Here is a 20,477-nt window from a genome sequence, read left to right as displayed (position 1 = left end):
ATTAATTTTTACAATGGAAAAACTGAAATAGGGATTTTCTATTTCAGTTTAAGAAACATTTAAAGATTGCTTATTTTTACATCTATTAAATAGTGATTTTTTTATTTTCAGCTTGTGAGAGTTAAATAATGTTGATGAAACACCTTGCAAAGCAGGAAGTGGACACAAAATTGTTTTGCTGTCATTTGCATAATGGTTTTTATTTCTGGCAGGTTCAACTTTGATGCTATTACACCATAGCCCTCAGCCTGGTTAAAACTCCCCTGAAACAGTTTCCTCTTGCACTGCACACAAGGTTAGCATACACACATATATGCACACACACTGTGGCCTTTTGGCTATATCACCATTCTCCCTACTTTCAGTAATAGATGTTTGTTTGCTAGATCTGTGCAAGCCGGCAGCATTAACCTGATGCATTCAAGCGTAGACTGTGCTGGACACACCCTTTGCAGGCAAGCAAAGCCTTGCACTGCCAGAGATATAGTGCAACAAATCTATACTGCAGCGAGAAAGTAAGAGTTCGAAGGGGGTTATCTAGCTACAGTACATCACAGACTCTGATAAACAGTATGGGTCGGGAAGCAGGTCAACATACAATTTGGTTACTCTGACAACTCTGATTCATTGTGTACCAGTACGTGGCCCTAGCCGTCACCTGAGAGAAGTAGTGGGTTGGGAAGAGTGGTGTGGGGAGGGGGAACAAAAAGAAAATTGTCAGGGAGCTTTAGAACAAACAAAAGTGGACATGTAGCATGAGATGCAAGCAGATAAGAAACATCAGAGGGAGAGTCTGCTTTATCAGGATGCAAAGAAAAAGTAGGAGAATAGCTATATTCCCTGCAGGGAGAGGGGAAGAGGAACGATGGGCTATATGGAAGGATAGAGGCGCATAAAAAAAAAATTTAAGAATAATACATTCTGACATAGTGCTTTTTATTCCTAGAGTATTTGGTAACTACACTAAAGTTGATAGTGTGGCTAGGGGAACAAGAGCGAAAAGAGACAGAGCTTGAGCTTTACATTAACTATAATGGTGTATAATGGTTCTTAGGGTCTATACAAGGGACCGACAATACTGTAGCATTGGTGATAATCTTTCACTTGACAACATTGTTGATGATGCTTGTAAATCTGTTGTGTGGTAATGTGTTAATCAGGTACAGTTAAGCCGAGGTTTTCCCCACACCAGGCATATTTAAATTAAGAATTAGAAAAAAAGTTTGTTTCTGAGAGGATATGAGACTGTTTGTATTTACATTTTTTTAAATGCATAAAAAAATATTTATATACATATGAATAATTAATGGAAAAATCTTCATTGTTATTACAGGTAAATCAAACCCTTCTTATATTTGCTGAGCAGTTTTTTGCATGTCTCCACTGGTAATTTGACGATATATCTTTAGAGATGAGCTCCAGGTTTTTGAAGATGGAAGGCCTCCGCATCATGACCCCAATCATTAGCTACTCCGATAGATTATTTATCAGATTTATGCCAGGACTCTGAGTGGGTCTTTCCAAAAACGATTATTTTCAAATTAAAATGTTATTTCAAATTATGAATAATTTGGGCTTTATTAATTTTGGATATTCTTAAGAAGCAATGCTTTGAGTATTATCATTAAAAACTACAGATGTCAGCAATGCTTAGATAACTTTAAATATGTTTGTTTTAGTGTATGAAGAGTGCAATTAACGGTAGCTTTTCTTCTGCTGTCATTCGTCCTCTTTATTGATAGTTCTCAAGACTGGCCTCTTAAAGACAAAACAAAATACTTTGGAAGACAATTTATAATCGCCTAAAACGTTGTTAGCATTAGAAGAGAGATCCAAACACAGCAGATGTGTACAATAAACCCGGAAGCTCTACTATTTATTTCAAGACAAGTTCTCATTTATTAGTTTAAAAACGTTCCTCCACTTACTGCAGATGTCCTTCGTCTTAGTCTGATTAAGACAACAAATTCTTCTTCTGAACTTCAACTATAAAACAAATGAAGCCTTTATAGCAACTTTGCAAACTAGTTTATTACCTTTAAACAAGTTATTTAAAAGCAGTCTGCTTAATTTTTTTGGCAGCTTTTCCAGAATTGTTTCACATTTCATTTAATTGTCAGCGGGAAATCGACTACTGAGGGGAGTTTGGGACTCAATAAAGGGAAAATGCGAACTCTGCTTTAATTAACAGTTCAATTATAACACGGCTAATGGCTTACTAAATATAATGGGTTTATAACTCAGAAGGTATGATCAATCATCTGATTGTCACTTTGTGAAACTGCAGAAAGTTCCAGTTTAGGCACTTAACAGAGCCTTGGAAAGAATTAATACCCCTTGAACCTTTTCACATTTTGTTTCGTAACATCCTCAAAGATCCTCAAAGCATTTCATTTTTTGTGACAGACAAACACAAAGGAGTCCATAATTGTGAAAAGAAAGCAAAATGATACATGTTTTTCAAAACTGTTAATGTAAAGAAAAACCCTGAAAAGTAAGGGGTTCATACCTATTCAGTTCCCCTGAATCATTACTTTTATATTTTAATACTTCTGTGGCTCTGGCTGTATTTTAGGGTCATAGTCTGTTTGGAAAGGTGACCCTCAACCCTAATATAAAAACCTTTTCAGCCTTTAACAGGTTGTCCTTCTTCATTACTCTGTTTTCATCTCTATCGCTCTTCCCATTAACTCTTACCAGCTTCCCCGTCCTCCAGAAGAATGTTCTCCCCACAGCATTATGCCGCCACCACCATGTTTTACGATGACCATTGTCTGTTTAGGGTGTTAAGTTTAATAGCATTCTGCTAGTAGGCCAAAATGTTTTCTTTTTGTCTCATCTGACCAGAGCACCTTCTTCTTCTTTCAGCAATTAAATAATCTTCACTGCTCTTGCATACAGGCCAAATTCGTGGGATCCACAGCTAATAGTTGTACTGTCAAATAATTTCCCATCTGAGCTTTGGTTCCAGCTCCTTCAGAGATGCAGTACTACACACAGGTGGAGAAATTAGGCAATTAGGGACACTGATTTTTTTTTTTTTAAGACAAAAGTACATACCGTATGTACACATTTTAAAATTTTGGCTTGCAAAACATTTTCAAAATCCTGTTTTTTTCATTCTGTTTTCAATTATGCATTACATTGTGTATCAGAAAAGAATAGCAATAAAATACAGTTTGTGGGTGTGATTAAAGGTGTGAAAGCTCATTTTTGCAGAGTGCTGAATATGTGTATGATTCTGTGGGTGCCTGTAGGCGTGCATTTTGTGTTATGTTGTGCGCTAGAGAGAACTTCTAAGATAGACATATTGTTTGGTGGTAAGAAGCTCACCAATCAGATGTATGTTTCTGGGCTTGGTTGTTTCTAAGCAGATGATCCTGAGATTTGGCAGTGTTTCATGTTTGCGAAACAACAGTTTTCCACTTAGAGTTTACTAAATCCTTTAAAAGGCAAAACCAACTAAATTCAATAAATCAGAGGGCACTGCTTTAAGCAGCTTTGAACTAAATAAATTATTGAATAAGTTTAATTTAAAATAAGCTGAATTTATAAACAAAAACAAAAAAATAAATAAATAAATATATGTGTGTCTGTGTGTGTGTTTGAGGACGTGTTTGACTGGGCAGGGGCTCAGTGAGGCAGAAACAGCGCCAGCAGCTTTTGAGGAGAGAGCATGTGTCCAGCATCCACAGACATTGTCCTGGGTCACAGATGTCACCTGGTCCCTGCCTTACACCACTCGCACTCCCCCACCGCTCCAACAGTTCGTGTGCAGGTCCACAAGGAAGCACAGAGATGAACAAAAAGAGGCATGCTGTTTTGACTGTTGTTTAGATCCTCCTTCATTAAAAAACGAACCAAGATCTCTGAAAATCCACAAGAATCCAAAACAAAAAACAGTCACTACAGAAACCCAGAGAAATGCTATCCAGAGCTACTGGCTATGCCAGGTTGCCAAGGATCTTGCCAAGCGCTTACAGTGCACACTACACTAAATTAAACACTGGCCTTAAACACATCTTTTAAGCCTGGATAAAACGCCTAGCAATGGATAATGTACTTAGATAATGTCAGCTGCAGGAAGATGTGTGAAACCACAATCACTGAATAAATGGAACAAAGATCTGTGTGTGTATGGGTTTGTGTCTGTGTGGTGAGAGCATAAAGGCTCTGCTAATCGCTCAAAGGAGCTCCCTATCCATGGTGTGGTCATCCTTTTGAGAGGGCCTGAAATTCCTTTTGCACGCCTTGCCACTTGTTTGCTCGAGAATCCCGAAATGGTTCGCCACAAGAAACCACCATGCAGATTGGTAAATCATCATTTTCCTTCTTTCTCTCAGTCCCTCTGAAATTTGCCCACCCACACATCGCTGATATTTCTCTTCTGTGGAGTCTTTAAATTACCACGCGTATTAGTAAAGCACTGGGAAGACATTTCATTATTCTTCTTAATCTTGTGTGCTTTCGAGGTCAGCGGCTGACCCCGCTACCTACTCTTTGTATTTACTTTCTCCATCCCCCCCGCTAGGAGGACACAAGTGGTTACAGCCAGTGTCCCAGGAGAGCCTACGCTGCTCCGCTCTGCACTGACAAAATCAGCATAGGACGGCACAACACAATCCTGTTACACGTGTGCCTCCATTCCCTTGAGCTGCCACCAACCACCCACTTGTTTTCAATGACACCAGCCAGGGCACTTCTGTGTGGTTCAGTACTATTAGGTAGACGTCATATTGTCATCATTTCTGTTATTTATTTAGACTGCTTTTATGTAAACTTAACTTAACGTACACTTAGGCCACAATTAATATAACATTTTAAGTAAACTTCAAAGCATCAGTTTACACAAACAGTATGACAGAAATCATTCAATTTATCAAATGCCACCTCAATGCCCTTTATAATACAAAGAGGTCAAGTTTATATTCAGTCCAGTCCAATCATACAATCACAGAATAAGACCCAATTAAATACAGTGCAGTTCAAATAAATTTATATTGTAATAGAGGTAATTTCAGTTGAGTATTTAATACCAATTGGTAAAAAGTTATCTATCTAAGAAAGTCCACCCAATTACAATGAATTGTTAGCTTTGCAGCAATCCCTTATGTCCCGACAGTGAGAGGAAATGCTTCCATTTTTACAGGTAGAAACCTCTGGCAGTACAAGGATGAAGGAGTACACAAAGATAGTTGCTGTAATTGGTCTGTCAATGGCTTTCGTCCAGGAAATAGAAGCAACAAAACAAAGAAGCACTGGGCCAGAAGGATAGGAGTACTTTCTATGTGAAAGGAAAACAAAGAGCTCCAAATGGCAGAAATAGCTCCTTCTATGATTTTGTAAAGAGGCTCATCATAGCAATGAACTGGGAGTACGTTTTATGTGAGAGGAAAGCAAAAAGCACGCATAGAGTTAATGGCAGCAAAAGCTCTGTTTCTGACTCAACCTAGGAAATAGAAAATTAACCCAAAACTAGGCCTGTTGCACATCGTGTCATTGCATTAAAAAATTGTGTAACATAAAAGAACCTTTCTACTCCAAGCAAATTAAGTATTTGAAAATTCTTCTTTATGCAAGCTTTTCTGTAACTTTTCTGGTGCCCAACAATGTACATTTTTAATTCATGTAGTGTTTTAAAAATTTTTAACATTAAAACCCTTGCTGTGGTATATTTGTTTCCCTATAGTGACTGTCCTTAAAATGTCTGTCGTGCTAATGAAAAAGTGCTGTAGCTTCTTTTAGCTAGCTGACCAGCAGGGAGAAACAACAGGTGGGGAAGGGGAGTGCTTTGTTATTTATATGCTCTTAAAAAGACTTCGAAAACTCTGGTTACTCTGGCACTTTCTCTGGACTCTCAATAGTAGAACTTTTATCTGTAAGAATGATATGACATAAAATCTTGCCGGTTTTAAAGCCTGATTGTTTAAAACCTTAACAATGGTAACTAGCCCATGCATAAATGCCAGACATACCTAAATTGCAAATGTCTAGCACATGTTAAAAGGTCTTTTTTTTCAAGCTTTGACTGCTCAGAGTTTGTTTACTATTTATAATTATCAACATAGGTATCTCCCTTTCAGAACCATCCAAGGGCACTATGAAAAGTTGGGCCACGTTCTTGAGGCAAGGGCATGAGCGCAACATGGGGGCCTGAGCTTCTAATCCCAGATAAGACAAGCCCGGCAGGCAGGCCGACACAAAGGAGCTTGGTCCAGTGTTAGTGGATTTAAAGCAAAGCCTCCTCTCTGTTGTTATGTTAATCCACAAGACAATGATTATCTGTGGGGTAATGTTGCCACGGTGATAAACGTGGCTCAAGAGTGCCTCAATTAGGGCACAAACAGCGAATGAGGCAGAGGACGGTATGACTGAGAAAGGAGTTTTGTTATTTCACTTGAGCGGGAGGATCATCTTAAACGGAGGATTGAGTTTACACATGGAGCCTGACTATGTCTTATGATCTAGGTTCAATAAGCTCTCTAAAGTCAGCTCTCAGATCACATCTATCGTTATCTAAATTACTCAATAAGAACTTTATTTTTCTTTGTTTCAAGAAGAAAAGCTTCAATGCAGCCTTAACAGTAAATCCATCAACAATAATCAAATCAAAGAGTTGAGAAAAGGTATTTAAAGCTGCACATTAAGTTGATGTGCTGACTAACTCTTAGCAGTTGTTGCAAAACAGCCACACAGAGGCAAGATTCTGTTTTTCTCGCGCAGCGTAGCATGTAGATAACAGATGCATATTTCAAACATTGCAGCATGGCTGGCATTACAGGAGTGTCTCCTTGATCCTTGTCAAAAGTTCCTAAGACGCGACTGACGCAGAGAGGATCCTTCCCACTAACTCCATGCTGTTTCCCGGCCCCCTGTCATGCTTTTCCTGTTGCTCGAGTGAACGATGTTGTATTATGTTTTTGGACTGCGGTCAGTCACTCGCTCTGGCTCTCCTTCCTCTCCCCCCTCCCAATCTGTTTTACAGCTCCAACAACATAATGGGTCTTGGACAGCTGTGTCATCACACTGAGTCCTATTAGGGGCCTCTGACTGGCATGTTGTTATTGCTCTCAAAGACTAAAGCTAAAGCTGAAGACAGGGTCTGCCAAACTGGCCTCTTAAAAGTCCTTCACGCACTGATTGCACTGGCAATAATACGATGTCAGATTGTGCCATGAAAGTATGAAATAAGTGATGGCACTTATCTGACGCTACATAGCAGATGTGTCAGATGGATATGGGCTGGTGCTGATTAACTGAGGGTTTTGCCATAAGTGAATACCACTCTTACAAATGCTAAGAGAGGACTGAGGGACCTACAAGCTTGCAGAGGCGGCAAAAAGCACAATTTTTAAAAAGTGCTGACATGATAAAGTAAAGGTGGAGACAGGAAGCCTAACCATGTGTTGTGTATGGGACAAGAAAACTTGCAAGGTTTTTCTGTCCTTTCTAGCCATACTTCCAATGCAACTAAGGGTGTAATGAAACATCCAGCACCCTGCAAGAGGCAAAAACTAAGGGTGTATTCACACTTGCCACTTTTGGTCCGCTTTGAACGGACCAGATTTATTTTCCCCCCTTGGTCCAGACCTTTTGTGCAAGTGTGAATAAACTCAGGCGAACCCTGGTCCGGACCAAACAACCGGACCGAGACCCACTTTATGAGGTGGTCTCGCTCCGCTTCCAAACGGACTCTGGTGCGGTTCACTTATGGTCTGAATACAAACCGGCCCCGATCCGAACCAACTACAAAAAGCGTACGTCTCTTTGGACATAAAAAGCCACCATAGCCGGTAGCAAAGGTGTGTGTTGTAAGGTAATCATACCTGATAAGCTGTGTGTTGCTTAGCAACACTACTGGCTTGCTGTGGGACAAGGCACGTAGAGAACGTCGGCGTTCAGCACGCATTCTCCGACGGGGACTAAAACTAGAAAAGACCACAAACCTCCTCCAAGGCAATAGGGTCATGGATGCATGTCAGCGTTTTTCCATACATATGAGCTATACTGTGGATGACTTATGGCCACTGAATGTCAGCTGCTGGCAAGGTGAGGAACCATGTGGGAATTCCAAGTTGTTGCACCATAGTAATAGCAATGATCCTTTAAGCAATTCTGGATCCAGATGGTGCTCCACATCACCACCAAAATCTATTCATCCCTTGTCCTTTTATGCACCTCGTCTGAAAAATTCATTCAAATCTGTTAATAACGTTTCGAGTTATTTTGCAAACATATAGACAAACCAACGCAGACAAAAACATAACCTCCTTGGCAGAGGTACATATACGTCTGGTGTATGTTTTAAAGGGAGTCAGAATTCACCTAACTAGCTAAATGTATGAATGTGAATGGACAACACTTGAAATGTAATATCATACCAAACACTGGCCTTGAAATGTAATATCATACCAAACACTCCGAATAAGAAATGTTTGTATGTAACAGCATCAAGCAACAGCAAGTACTTTGAGGCAGTTTACTGAGTTTAAAATAAACAAATAAAGGCTAGGGATATATGCTGTGGTCCCTAAATAGGATGTTTTGTATCTATCAAAACAATGATGCACATTTTTTCTCAGAAATGTTATAATCCTTTGAAAATAAAACCGTAGCATGGGTCAAAATTGCAATAACAAGGTCAGAACTGAAGGAAAGCAGGTATTGATATTGACCAGGAAAAACATGCTACGTGCCCCTCTAGCTTAATGAATCACATAATGGGATCTGATGAATCTGTAATCAGGGGACAATAATCTAGTCAATATTCCAGTCTGGTTTGTCCACACATATCAGTTTTTTATGTTTGTCTAAATCTATAATGGTGCTAATGCTTATGTTTTCAAAACTATAATAAAGGTTTCACAAATCTCTAACTGGATTTTAAAGAATTCCTACTCAGTGTGGAATTATGCAGTTTTGGTTTCGTCTATCGAAGTATTTTAGATTTTGAACCAGGGATGATCAAATACCATCCAAAATGCTAATTTCAAGCAAAACATGCACAGCAAATTCATATAATGCGGAAAAACCCTTAAATAAAAAGTAAACAGGGAAAATAAACAACAAAAAATTTAAAAAATATATATATTTGTATATTCTATATAGCAATAAAACATCTCCCTGCCACTCTACACATGCTAGTAAAAACTGTACTCTATAACTGACTGAAGGTTCAGAAACACCACAGAGCACATAATCTTCTATCATAATACATAATAAGCTTAATGGAGAAAGAGATTATATACTGTAGAGGAATGATTAAAGTTGTAACACTCGTATGAAGAACAAACTTGCATCGATCTTACAGACAGCATAATAAAACTAACAATTGAGATTCCTAGACATTAATTGAGAAGTTGCAGCTCTGCAAAACATTAAAAACACAGGAATTACATGCAAGAACAAAAATCAGACATCAAGAAAAAAAAAAAAACATACTATTGTACATCTCACTTCACTTTCAACTTAGCATTCGCTAACAGAAGGAGACAGCTTCTGCAAATATTTATTTTAGGGGTGATATGGAACAGAAAATGTAAATCTCCCTTGTACATGAAAGACCGCTGGCATCCTGTGTTGTCTGCTTTGTCTCGAGAGTAAAACATGTTGCTTTTCATAAAGCATGCACATTACTGAGATTGACTGTCCCTGCAACCAACAAATAACTTCCATCTGCGCTGGCACAAATAGGAGAGGACTTTTATTGACAATGCAGTATAAAATTAAAGAAGAGCATCTATATTGCACAGGCTGCAACATAAGCATTATAAATTCATTTTATAATTCAATCAATAACTGAAGAAATGGAAATGAGACTTTCCTGGCCAACAGAGCTCCCTTATACCCAGGAATACCATTAAGTGATCATAAATTGAACATCACAGTGAGGTCTAATAAGAGATATAACAACTGTATTCTAGTAAAGGAAAGCTCCTGGAAATGTTTCAAGATACATCTATTAGGTTAATATAACCATAAATCCTTTCCTTAAATGCACCACAATTACAATAACTGTCAAAACATGCTGATGTGATGCTTTCTCCCTGCTTTGCAGATATTGTAGCTCTGTGCTTTAGTATTTTGCTGAGCAGACTGCATGAAAGCCTGAAGTAAAGCTTGCTCACTGTGAGAATCGCAGCTGCTCCTTGACATGTTGGTTGTCTTTGGGTTGCTGAATGATTGTAAAAATAGCATGCAATGGCCATAGGATGATGAACTGAAAGCAAGAAAACAAGTCACATTAATAGTGACAAAAGTGGGGTTTTTTTGTTTTTGGTTTTTTTATGTCAGACCACTCTCATGGTCTGCTTGTGTTACTCCTGACCTCCAGAAAAGAAGCTGTGAAAGCTGAGGACAGAGTTTTTGAATTTTAAATGTAATAAAAAGTTACCTAGCAGAAAATATTCATTGTATAAAATATGAAAATAACATCAACATTTCATAATGTATTCCCAATAAGAAGGCCATGCTGCTCATGTGTTTAATGATAAAAGAAAAAGAAAACCTTTCAATGATAACATAATTCATTTCTGATCTGTTTGAATTTGCAACAATGGGCTTGAGATGTTAGGATCAAGGATTACATTCATTCTCTTATGGTTATAACACATTCACGTACCTTTAACAGTCAACTACTTAAGATTCCTCTCCTCTTCTTCCTCTGCTTTATCAGCTGAATCTGTTGCAGATGACCCCAATTAAATTCCCCTTACTCCATTTTGCAGTGGTACAAAAAACTTAAACTTATTCTTTCCTCAGATACATGCACAAAGTTTTGAGAAGCACAATATGTAACACAATGCACAATCCATTTTGGTTTTGATTGCTTTAGTTACAATTTTGTGGTTCCCACTTGTAATCATGTTTGGCTTGAGTTAGTGATTTCCTATATTTCCCAGAGTGCTTTTCAACAAGGGTTATGAAAAGAAAGCTAAATAGGAGAAGTTGTTTTATACACATTGGATCTTAGTCCAAACTGTAAAAAGAAAAGATGGCAGGCATAGCAGATATTCCTGGACGTCGGTCAGAACCCACTGCAGTTGGGTCTTTGAAGGCGACTTAATGGCATAGTTTTATCACTTCTATGTACATCTTTGTCAAAACCGGTTTCTACAGTCATCAACCTTTATATATGCAACCTGCAAAAACCTCTGGCAGGATGGAGGGTAATACTGACAAATGCATGGACAGATGAATGCGCTGATAAATGTTTGGACGGGCGGACAGACGGAAGGACGGACAGATAAGGATGGGCAGATGGATGGATTGATAATTTAATGGATTGTTGGTCTGATCAATAGCAACTTATTTTTAGAAGCTCATTTATTCAGTATGTAGAAAACTTATACCCCTAGTTTTCCATCCTCTATTTTGCCGTACTATTCAAGATCTTAAGCAAATACTTAACTACAATTCTTTACTTTTTCCAGACTCTGTTATGCAGTGTATTTATTGGCATTTTTTCCCATTGTGACCAAGTGTGCCATCAGTGTCTGACTACCGATTTTGCTGTTTCTTCACAGTTTGACTGCTGTCTGATTACAACCTCATTGTCTTCCAGAGCACCATGCTGTGTCAGGTGACAGGACTCCTGCGGCTGAAATCCAATCAGGCCAATCGTCTCCGATGCTTCGCAATCCGTTTCAGCGGCCGCCCGCACACCGCCCCACCATCAGTAGCACACACTGCAAATGCCACAAGCGCTCACAATGAACTCATTGAGATATGCAGACAGCAAACCATGCACAGTAATCACCTTGCCTCTTGCAAACTTTGCAAAGACAAATGGGGGGAGGGGGTTAAGGTGTTTAATAACACTGTATCGCTTCCAGCTTTACAGAGCAGGTGACCTTGCTCTATGACCTCTCACAACAGGTCAACTAGATTAATCTACCCCTTAAGGATCGATAGTTTAACAACAGTAATCACAACACTGCCCTACTAAGAGAAAGAAGCACCCCAGGAAAAAGGAAGGAGGACAGGCATTAGTGACACATCCAGCCCCCTGCCTGTGAGCAAGATAATGCCCACCTCTCATCACATTCCTGGTTCCACTTTCCAGGGGCCTGGGGATGAACTCTCTCTGAACATGTGAAGAGGTCACAATCAGGGCACTCGATACCAGCTAGCACTAAATCACATACTCCTGGCTAAATGGGAGACATTCAGCATGTGTGTGTGGGTGGAGGTGGAGCTGCTGCTGGGAAATTTCAGCTTGACGATGAAAACTGAATAATACCAAATTTCCCCCCATACAGAGGCAGGCCTGTCAGACAACCTTTTCAAGCCTGAGTGTGGGAAATGCACCAGTTCTGTCACATGAGCTCATAGTCGTGCTCTTTTCTGCTTTTCTACATGTCACTTTGGGCCTCTGTGTTCTCAGTTGCAGTTAGAGAATGGAGTCGGGGCTATTGTCACTATGATCCTAATGTCCAGTGTCTGGTTCTTCAGCTCTTCTTTTGTATGTTAGAGATCATCTACGTATTTGTGCCTGAAGCTGTGCAGCCATCTCAATCTCCTGCTCTATCTGCTTTTTCCAAACTCCTAACCTGTGTCCTATGTATTCCTTGATGCTGTCAGTGTAGGTCGTGCATTCAAGAGCTCTGATTCAGTGGAAGAGCTCTTGAAGACCAAAGCAAACTCATATCCAGCTTTAGGTAAGGCGCTGTGTGGTGCCACTTCCTAAAACCCAGAAAGCACAGTATCTTGTCAGGCAGATCATTTTTTGCATAGTCTCTGAATCCCTCCAGCCCTCCGTGCTCGCTCTGATCCTGTCCTCAGCCGTGGACTCACAGCGGCTAAAAGGAACTTTGATGGGCCCGGGGTACTGAGCGCCAGGGGAATCTGTGGAGATGTGGGAGGTTTTAAGGGAGGATGGGGGGCAGGGTGGTGGGGGCTGTTTGTGTCCCACTGTGAATCCCTCAGCAACCTCTGATGAGCTAAAAATTCCCCACTGCGTGTTATATCCATTTCAATTCAGCTGTTAAGGAAGAGAAAAAACTGGAAACTTTCATTTTTCCTCATGTAAATGATCACACTCAAAGAACTACATACTCGTAGAACCACACAAACACACACACGCGCACACACAGATACACACACACACAGTGCCTCGGAAAAGCATTCACATCCATGGAAAATTTTGTCATGTTACAACCCCAAACGTCAATGTAAAATGTATAATATGATCAACACAAAGTGGAATGACAAAGAGTTTACAAATAACAAGTATGGCATCCACATGTGTTCAATGCTGTGTATCAACAATTTTTCACTGTGATCACAGTTGCAAATCTTTGGAGGTATGTCTCCACCAGCATTGCATATCTAGATAATGAAACATTTGCCTACTGATTTTTTTTTTTTTTTTTTTTTCACAAAATAACTCCAGCTCAGTCAGATTGAATCAGAGCATCTGGGAACATCAGTTTTTGAGTCTTGGCACAGACTTTAAATCTTAACCATTCTACTTTAGCTTTCAGCTGTATGTTTAGGGTGTTGTGTTGCTGGAAGGTGAACCTTTCCCTAAATTTAAAATCTTTCGGAGCCTCTAGAAGATTTTCTTCCAGGATTGCCCTGTATTTAGCTCAATCTATCTTCCTATAAACTCTAAGGAGCCTTCTGTCCCTCCTGAAGAAAAACATCCACACAGCATATTTCCACCACACTGTCTCACAGTGAGGAGCTTTCAATTTTCAGAATACGGATTGAATAGTGCTCCTTAAAAGTCCACAGCTTGGGATACTGTTTATTAACCTAACCACAGTCTATTTTCTTCAATGTGCAGTTTGCTTCCTAATGTTGTCCAACAAAACTCTAAAGTCCTATCAGGACAGCTGTATTTATACTGAGACTAAGTCACACACAGATGCCAATTAGTTGTACTGGATTTTGTAGGGTAACTGAAGTGAACTTATGGTGGAACAAAAAAAACAACATGATTATTATGTAAAGATTCCTTTATCAGAATACATTTTAACCGCACTTATTCTTATTTGGTTTTTGGGTTTTTCTTGCCCCAATTTAACTCATCTGGCTTTAAAAAGAGAATAGCATATACTTTCGGTGATATGCAGACTGTGATCTTTTTTTTTTTTTTTTTTTTTATCCTGTATTCCTTCCATTTCACATTTATGTGCCAATTTGTGTTGGTCTACAACATAAATCCAACTGAAGTTAATGGTTGCAACATGGCACAATGTGACAAAGTTCAAGAGGTATAAATACTTGCAAGTATTCATACCTCTGTGTATATATAGTAGAGACAGAGAGAGAGACAGAGAGAGAGAGGGCATCCTATTGCTCGTACACAGAAAATAAGGGAGAAGGAGGGACTCTAAGCACTGCGTCTGGATGGGTGAGATGCCTTTTTCTGGACAGCTCCAATGAGCCAAGAAGAAATGTTCTAAGACCCACTTCCCAGGAATGGCTGCAGTAGCAATAACTTCCAGAGATATAGCAAAACCAAGCAGACATAAGTCTGCTTATGTGTGCATGGAAATACACATCTTTTCTGATGTTGTCTTCTGTTTTTTGCTCCTGCAGAGCAACCTCCCTGCAGGGCCAAACACAGCCAGGGCAACAGACAGTTTGAGGTAGAGTTCAGGTCAAGACCTTGCACTGGTTACAACTGAAACAAAAGCAGACCACATTCAGAGTTAAGCTATGACCCAAATCATTCATATTTGATACCCAACAAAAATTGCTTTATGGGATCTAAATCCACTGTAGAAAAAAAAATTCAACCTAATGCCACAACGCTCTTAGGTGGAGCTACTGTTGTTCCTTTCTAATTAAATTTCTATTCCATACTCCTAAGTGAGACAGGAAGATAAACAAGAAGATATTTAGAAAGGTGGCGCTTCAGGGGCCATACTCTTTCACCTGCTGGAGAATGCTATCAGCCTGGATCAGTCTAGTTTGTTCAAGCTGAGCTTCAGCAGCCTCTCAGGTAAGTCCTTGCTGCCGTTCTCCATGGAAACGTGCTTCACACTCACCCTGTGATTGGCTTGCACAATCACCAGACAGACATTGTGTCTTAAAATACGAATAATAGTAGCCTTCCGCAAAGCATGACAGCAGGAGAAGACTGATGTAGAAAGGTCTTTTTCCTACAGATTTTGCCCTTTAGCCACATTCTAAAATAAGGTATAAAATAAATTCAGTGACTATATACATACAGTACAGTGGTTGTTCTCTTACAAAGGCTCCACAGCACTACAGCAAGAAAAATAAGTATTGAACATGTCAATATTTTTCTGACTCAATATATTCCTAATAGGCTTACTGACATGAAGTAAGACCAGAAGTTGGTAACATCTCAAGAAATCCATACATGCGAGAAATAGGACACAAAATCACAGGAAATGTGTAAAAAGTGGGATGACAAGGAATGAGTATTGAAAACATGAAAAAAGAAGGTGCAAAAAGGCAAAGAAAGCCAAGAACAATCACAAAAATCTGTAAGTATTTGGAAAGCAACCCTCCACCCTATCAGTGCAAATTATTAGCTGGCTTAGTTCTAACTGATGTCCAACATAAGGAGGTTTCTCATTACCAAGGCATTGCTGGGTGGGGGGTTCATACAATTTAAAAGGAAGGATGAAAGCAGACATTTTGTTGGGACATTCTTGATAAAATCAACAACGGATGTTGTCATAATCAACAAAGGCATTTCTCCTTAGAACTGCAAACTAAGCATATTCAGTACTTATTCTCTGTGCTAATCCACTTTATTACACAGAATTGAACTTATGGACTGTTTTGTTTTCAATTCTTTGTATGTTTACATTACTCGGTTTGTGAATTTCATGTCAATACTCGCATTAAAAATATATTTATGGTGAAAATAACTGACAGTAATTGACAGCAATTAGATAGTAATTATCCCCATTGTATACATTAATAGGATAGCAATTAGTTTCAATAGCTAAGATAGAAAATAGAGGGCCAAGATGAAAGACAAATATTACATAAAATACCAATCAAATGCAGGCATTCCTTGTTTTCTGCACAGAATCCATCAATAATCTCATATATGTTTATTCCACATACTGAACAAAAGCATCTTTTCAATGGCTTCTGCTTTATTTAGAGATATTATGGTCTAAAACTGGGATAGCTTACACTGAGATTAACAATACTAACAAACAATGCTTCTCTACGAGCCTGCTTCCTTTGGTAACATTGTTAACACACTTTGCTACAAGGATTTTATGAGCCCTCCCAACTCAAATTTTTTCTTGAAAATAAGTCCTGCTTCTGTTTTGCAGCTTTATTGAGCCCCCTCCTCCCCAACTACCTCCATCCCCATCGTCATCCTACTGATGTTTTCAGGAAAAAAATAAAACAGGATATATCTGGAACAACAAAAGCAGGAAAGGATATGTATACACAGCACACCGAAGCCAATATCAAGCATTATACACACACTGTACACTGTGCCAAAACACTGTGATGCTTGAAATTAGAATGGCTTTTCATGCAAACATAGGCACTAGCTGTGCAGGTGACGGGGCTTCTGCTGCAGACAAAACCAAAATGAAAAACAAATCCGAGTGCTATTTTAAATAAAACTCCACTTGGCGATGAATTGCTGCACAAAAAGGCAAACAAACACAGAAAGGCTCCTCACCATGTGACGAATGCCAACAGATTATGTGCAGGTTAAATTATTGCAGGAGTCAGCGCCAATTTTTGCTCGGCGCAGCGCACTTAACGGCTTTGGCAAAGCAACACTAATATATTTAATGAAGTCATTAGTCAAAAAATGAAGACAGACAGTGGTGCGAGGCATCAGATGTAGGGCCACAAAGGGCAGAAAGAGAGAGAATGAGAATACAGGAGCCAGAGAAGAACAGATCAGATAAAGTCAGGAAGGCCACTTCTCTAGAATGCATTACAAATGCAAATTTCTGCAAAAAAATGTCAAAACCTTCCTTGCAAATATTAAGGGTCATTCTGACTGCCCTCGCTGTTATTTGATTTCATCATAAAAAAAGTGCACAGCCTTGAATTAACTACTCTAATGTAATGATTTGCACTTGGCAGATATGAACCCATACCCAAGCTTAGTGCAAAGAAATGGCACGGCAGCTCTGATCAAAGCAAATTGTAGCTGAAGAGTGAGTCACTTTTGCTTTATGTAAAATAATTGGCCACTGACAGTTGAAAGCAGTTAAAATTTAGGCAGACATCTATCTTATCGTTGCCGCTGGAATCCAAAACCTGAGCCCGTCCCCCGCCGCGTCCAACTACGGCACAAAGTGCTGTCGCCGCAGTATATACAGCTGTTTACTTATTCATGAATGGATTAGGGCTACTAACTCAATCAATCCGCTCTGCCAGTAACCAAGGCAGGCTTTATAAGATAACATTAATGATGAATTAGTTGTCCATAGGTGCTGAGTTTTCTTCCACTTTATCAGCCGCTGCAATTCAAATAGAAATTTTCGTGCAAATGGATTGGAAGTCTGGAATTATTATGGCACTTATTGTCAAGCAGTATTATGTCATGAATGGAAGATGAAATGAGTCTTAATATGCAGCAGAAATAAAGGATACGCCTGCTTTCCACATCCTGTTGGCAGGACAACTGACACTGGTGCACTCCACAAATATGACCTTTTAAAATGAAGTCACAAGCCATGTAGGGTACACAGCAAATAAGGTACTTTGGGCAGATGGGACAACAATTTTTAACCAAAATACAAATGCTATGTGTGGTTAAAACCAACACTGCACATCACTCTCAAACACCATCTCCATTGTGAAACATGGTGGTGGCAGCATCATGCTGTAAGATGCTGTTGTTGTTTTTTTGCAGAGGCATGGAAGCTGATCAGAGCTGAGAGGAAGATGGGTTGATTTAAACACAGAACAAAAACAACTTGTTAGAGGCTGCAGAAAAACTTTTAACTGGGGCAGATGGTCACCTTCCAGCAGGACAATAACTTAAAACATTAAGTCAATGCAACAATGGAATGGTTTAGATCACAGAATGTGTTAAAAAAGGCCAGACCTAGATCCAATTGAGAATCTGTGGCAAGGCTTGAAAACTGGTTAACAGATGCTCTCTATCCAATTCGACTGAGACAAACATTTTACCCTCTGGAGCTGCAAAGTTGCTGGTGGAGACCCAAAAAGTACTTTCTTGATCTACCACATGTAATCCCAATAGAATGCACTGACGTTTGTGGTTGTAACAGTAAATGATGTAAAAGTTCAATGAGTCACAAATACTTACATGCAAGGCATTGTACACCTGCAGTTTGCAAATAGCTGAACATTTAAACCAAGTCATTTCACACCATCCATACTGAACACATCATTGCATTGCTTATATTGTTTCAGCATGAGGGCTTCCTGGCCTTTATAAGCCTGCAGCCTTAGAAAGTTGTGTGAAACGGAAGTCACCCTATCACTATTCCAATGTATAACCAGACCATTTCATTTAACCACCCCTATCAGAGGCCTTATCAAACCACACCTCCAGATACTTGAAGCAAACACCTGCCCGGCTGTGGTGATTATTACCCAGCACATTTCTGATCCTGACAGCAGCAGCAGCAATGCGATGAGGCTGACCTAACTGGCAGCTGCACTCATAACAACAGAAGGATGCACATACATAGCAAAGTGTGTCATGCGGGTTTCTTTCCAGGTAGTGGGTCACATGAGTTTTTCATTTAACATTATAACCTCATGTAGCCACCACACCAACACAAACATGCTTAGCTTATGGGAAAGGGATTTCTAGCTCTAATTATATCTAAATCAATACGCGTTGATTCATCCACCTCATTGAAGGTAATAATGCAGTCTTGCAACTGAGTCCATGGTAACAACACAGAGCCTGCTTGCTTTGCTCAGTGATAAACAAAGCAGGACTCGGAGAACCGGCTGTGTGTAGCATCCTTACCTCCCCCGTGAAGACAGACAAACACATCCGGGAAGCGGCGCTCAGATAACGGTAACAGCGGTTGTTCCCTGCCGTGACCGTTATTTGGCTACACTGATCTCATCAGCCGCGACGCAGTCAACAGGCCGGGAAATGTAAGCTGATAGCGTCTGCGTTTTCGTCAAAATGAAAACGGGGATAGTTCGTTCCTTACCTTGGTATGGCGCAACGGCTTCCAGATGCATCCGACCGGAGGGGCCGCGGGAGGCTGGGTCTGATGCAGGTCTCTGTGCTCCAGAAAACTGAACTGAAAGGCTGCAGCGGAAACAGGAACTAGAGGAGCTTGAATCTGAATACGGCAGTCCAAGCTGCTCTGTGGGGATCTACTGAATGGCCGGTGTCAACACAGAGCAGGGAGGAGGGAAAACACAATTTCCGGTGAGGAATTTTTAAAATAAAAGTATTTGCAAGTTCATCGTAAAGTGGTTGAACTTTACTTATATTCAGTTAAGTTTTCAGGTCAGTTTATTTACACAGTGCTTTACAAAATGCTCCAATGAATCCAGTAATTTAGAATCCGATTCTGTCCAAATACACGATCATTTTATAACATTATATTGCAATCGTATTGTGAAATTTTGATCCAATACAATATAATGCAGTTCAACCCAAATTACAATGCAGGACAATCAGAATCCGCGAATCATATACTGTCAGTAGAGCCAGCCCAAGGCACAAGCGATCTGGCCCAGGCCAGCGGGGGGCCCCTATGAGCGCATATTTTCTCACAGAATATCATTTCACAACATTTGTAATTACATGCATTAAGAATAAGCCTACTTTTAAATTTGCTTTGGAAGTTTCACAATTTCACATTTTAAAACCCTTAACTCCCTGAATTTATTGACAATTATATATATATAAAAAATGAATTGTCTCACATATTTAGATCATGTTATTGACTCTGCTATTGCTACGCAGGAGTTTAAAATTGATTCAATAATAATGATACGTTTCTGTTCACCCTTTTCTGGTCTTTTCAGTATTTCAAATACAACTGAATAATGCGCCACAACCAACTGGGGGTTAAAAGGATAGAGCAGCCACTTTTCCATGTAAAAGAAAACATGGTACACAGAGTTAACCGCAGCAAAAGCTCTGTTAGTGGTTAGATAATAGTTCGAGAAATAAAAAAAAATACTGGTCACCCCGCAGATGTTCATTCGTTTCTGCACACAGGGCTGGCCTGGGGTATAAGCAGACTCTGATCCACTGAAAAGATGACAGCTCTGATTATACCGCACTGTTGTTTTGGCTATACATATGAGCTAAAACCTGTCATTTACAGAACTGCAGGAAAACACCCAAACATAAAAAAAAACTGTAGCACAAATTTAGCCCTTCAGCTTCTTAGTATCCATTTGCACAACTCACCCTCATCCTTGCTTTCAAAGCGTCTCCTCCTTCTTCTATTAGCGGTTTGGGGGATTTATTTTGAAGGCATTGCAAATTAGTTTCCTGTCTGTGTGTGGCTCATGCTGGTTCGCTTGACTTTGGCTACTGCAGATCCTGGTGT

The 20,477-nt window shown here is 39.7% G+C and overlaps 1 protein-coding gene across 3 annotated transcripts in view; it reads right to left on the bottom strand.

Annotated features, from left to right (window-relative positions):
- Positions 1 to 19,260, bottom strand: part of fut8b (fucosyltransferase 8b (alpha (1,6) fucosyltransferase)) — a 137,367-nt gene extending 118,107 nt beyond the window's left edge. Inside the window, exon 1 of one of the 3 annotated variants that reach the window (XM_047388017.1) lies at positions 19,116 to 19,260. The gene's annotated coding sequence lies outside the window, so the exon portion shown is untranslated. The remainder of the gene's footprint in view (positions 1 to 19,115) is intronic. The other 2 variants (XM_047388016.1, XM_047388018.1) reach the window with 2 other exon arrangements.
- Positions 19,261 to 20,477: the final 1,217 nt, after the last annotated feature.

This window comes from Girardinichthys multiradiatus, chromosome 15, assembly GCF_021462225.1.
Source record: "Girardinichthys multiradiatus isolate DD_20200921_A chromosome 15, DD_fGirMul_XY1, whole genome shotgun sequence".
NCBI lineage: Eukaryota > Metazoa > Chordata > Actinopteri > Cyprinodontiformes > Goodeidae > Girardinichthys > Girardinichthys multiradiatus.
This window is presented reverse-complemented; position numbering and strand designations above follow the sequence as displayed.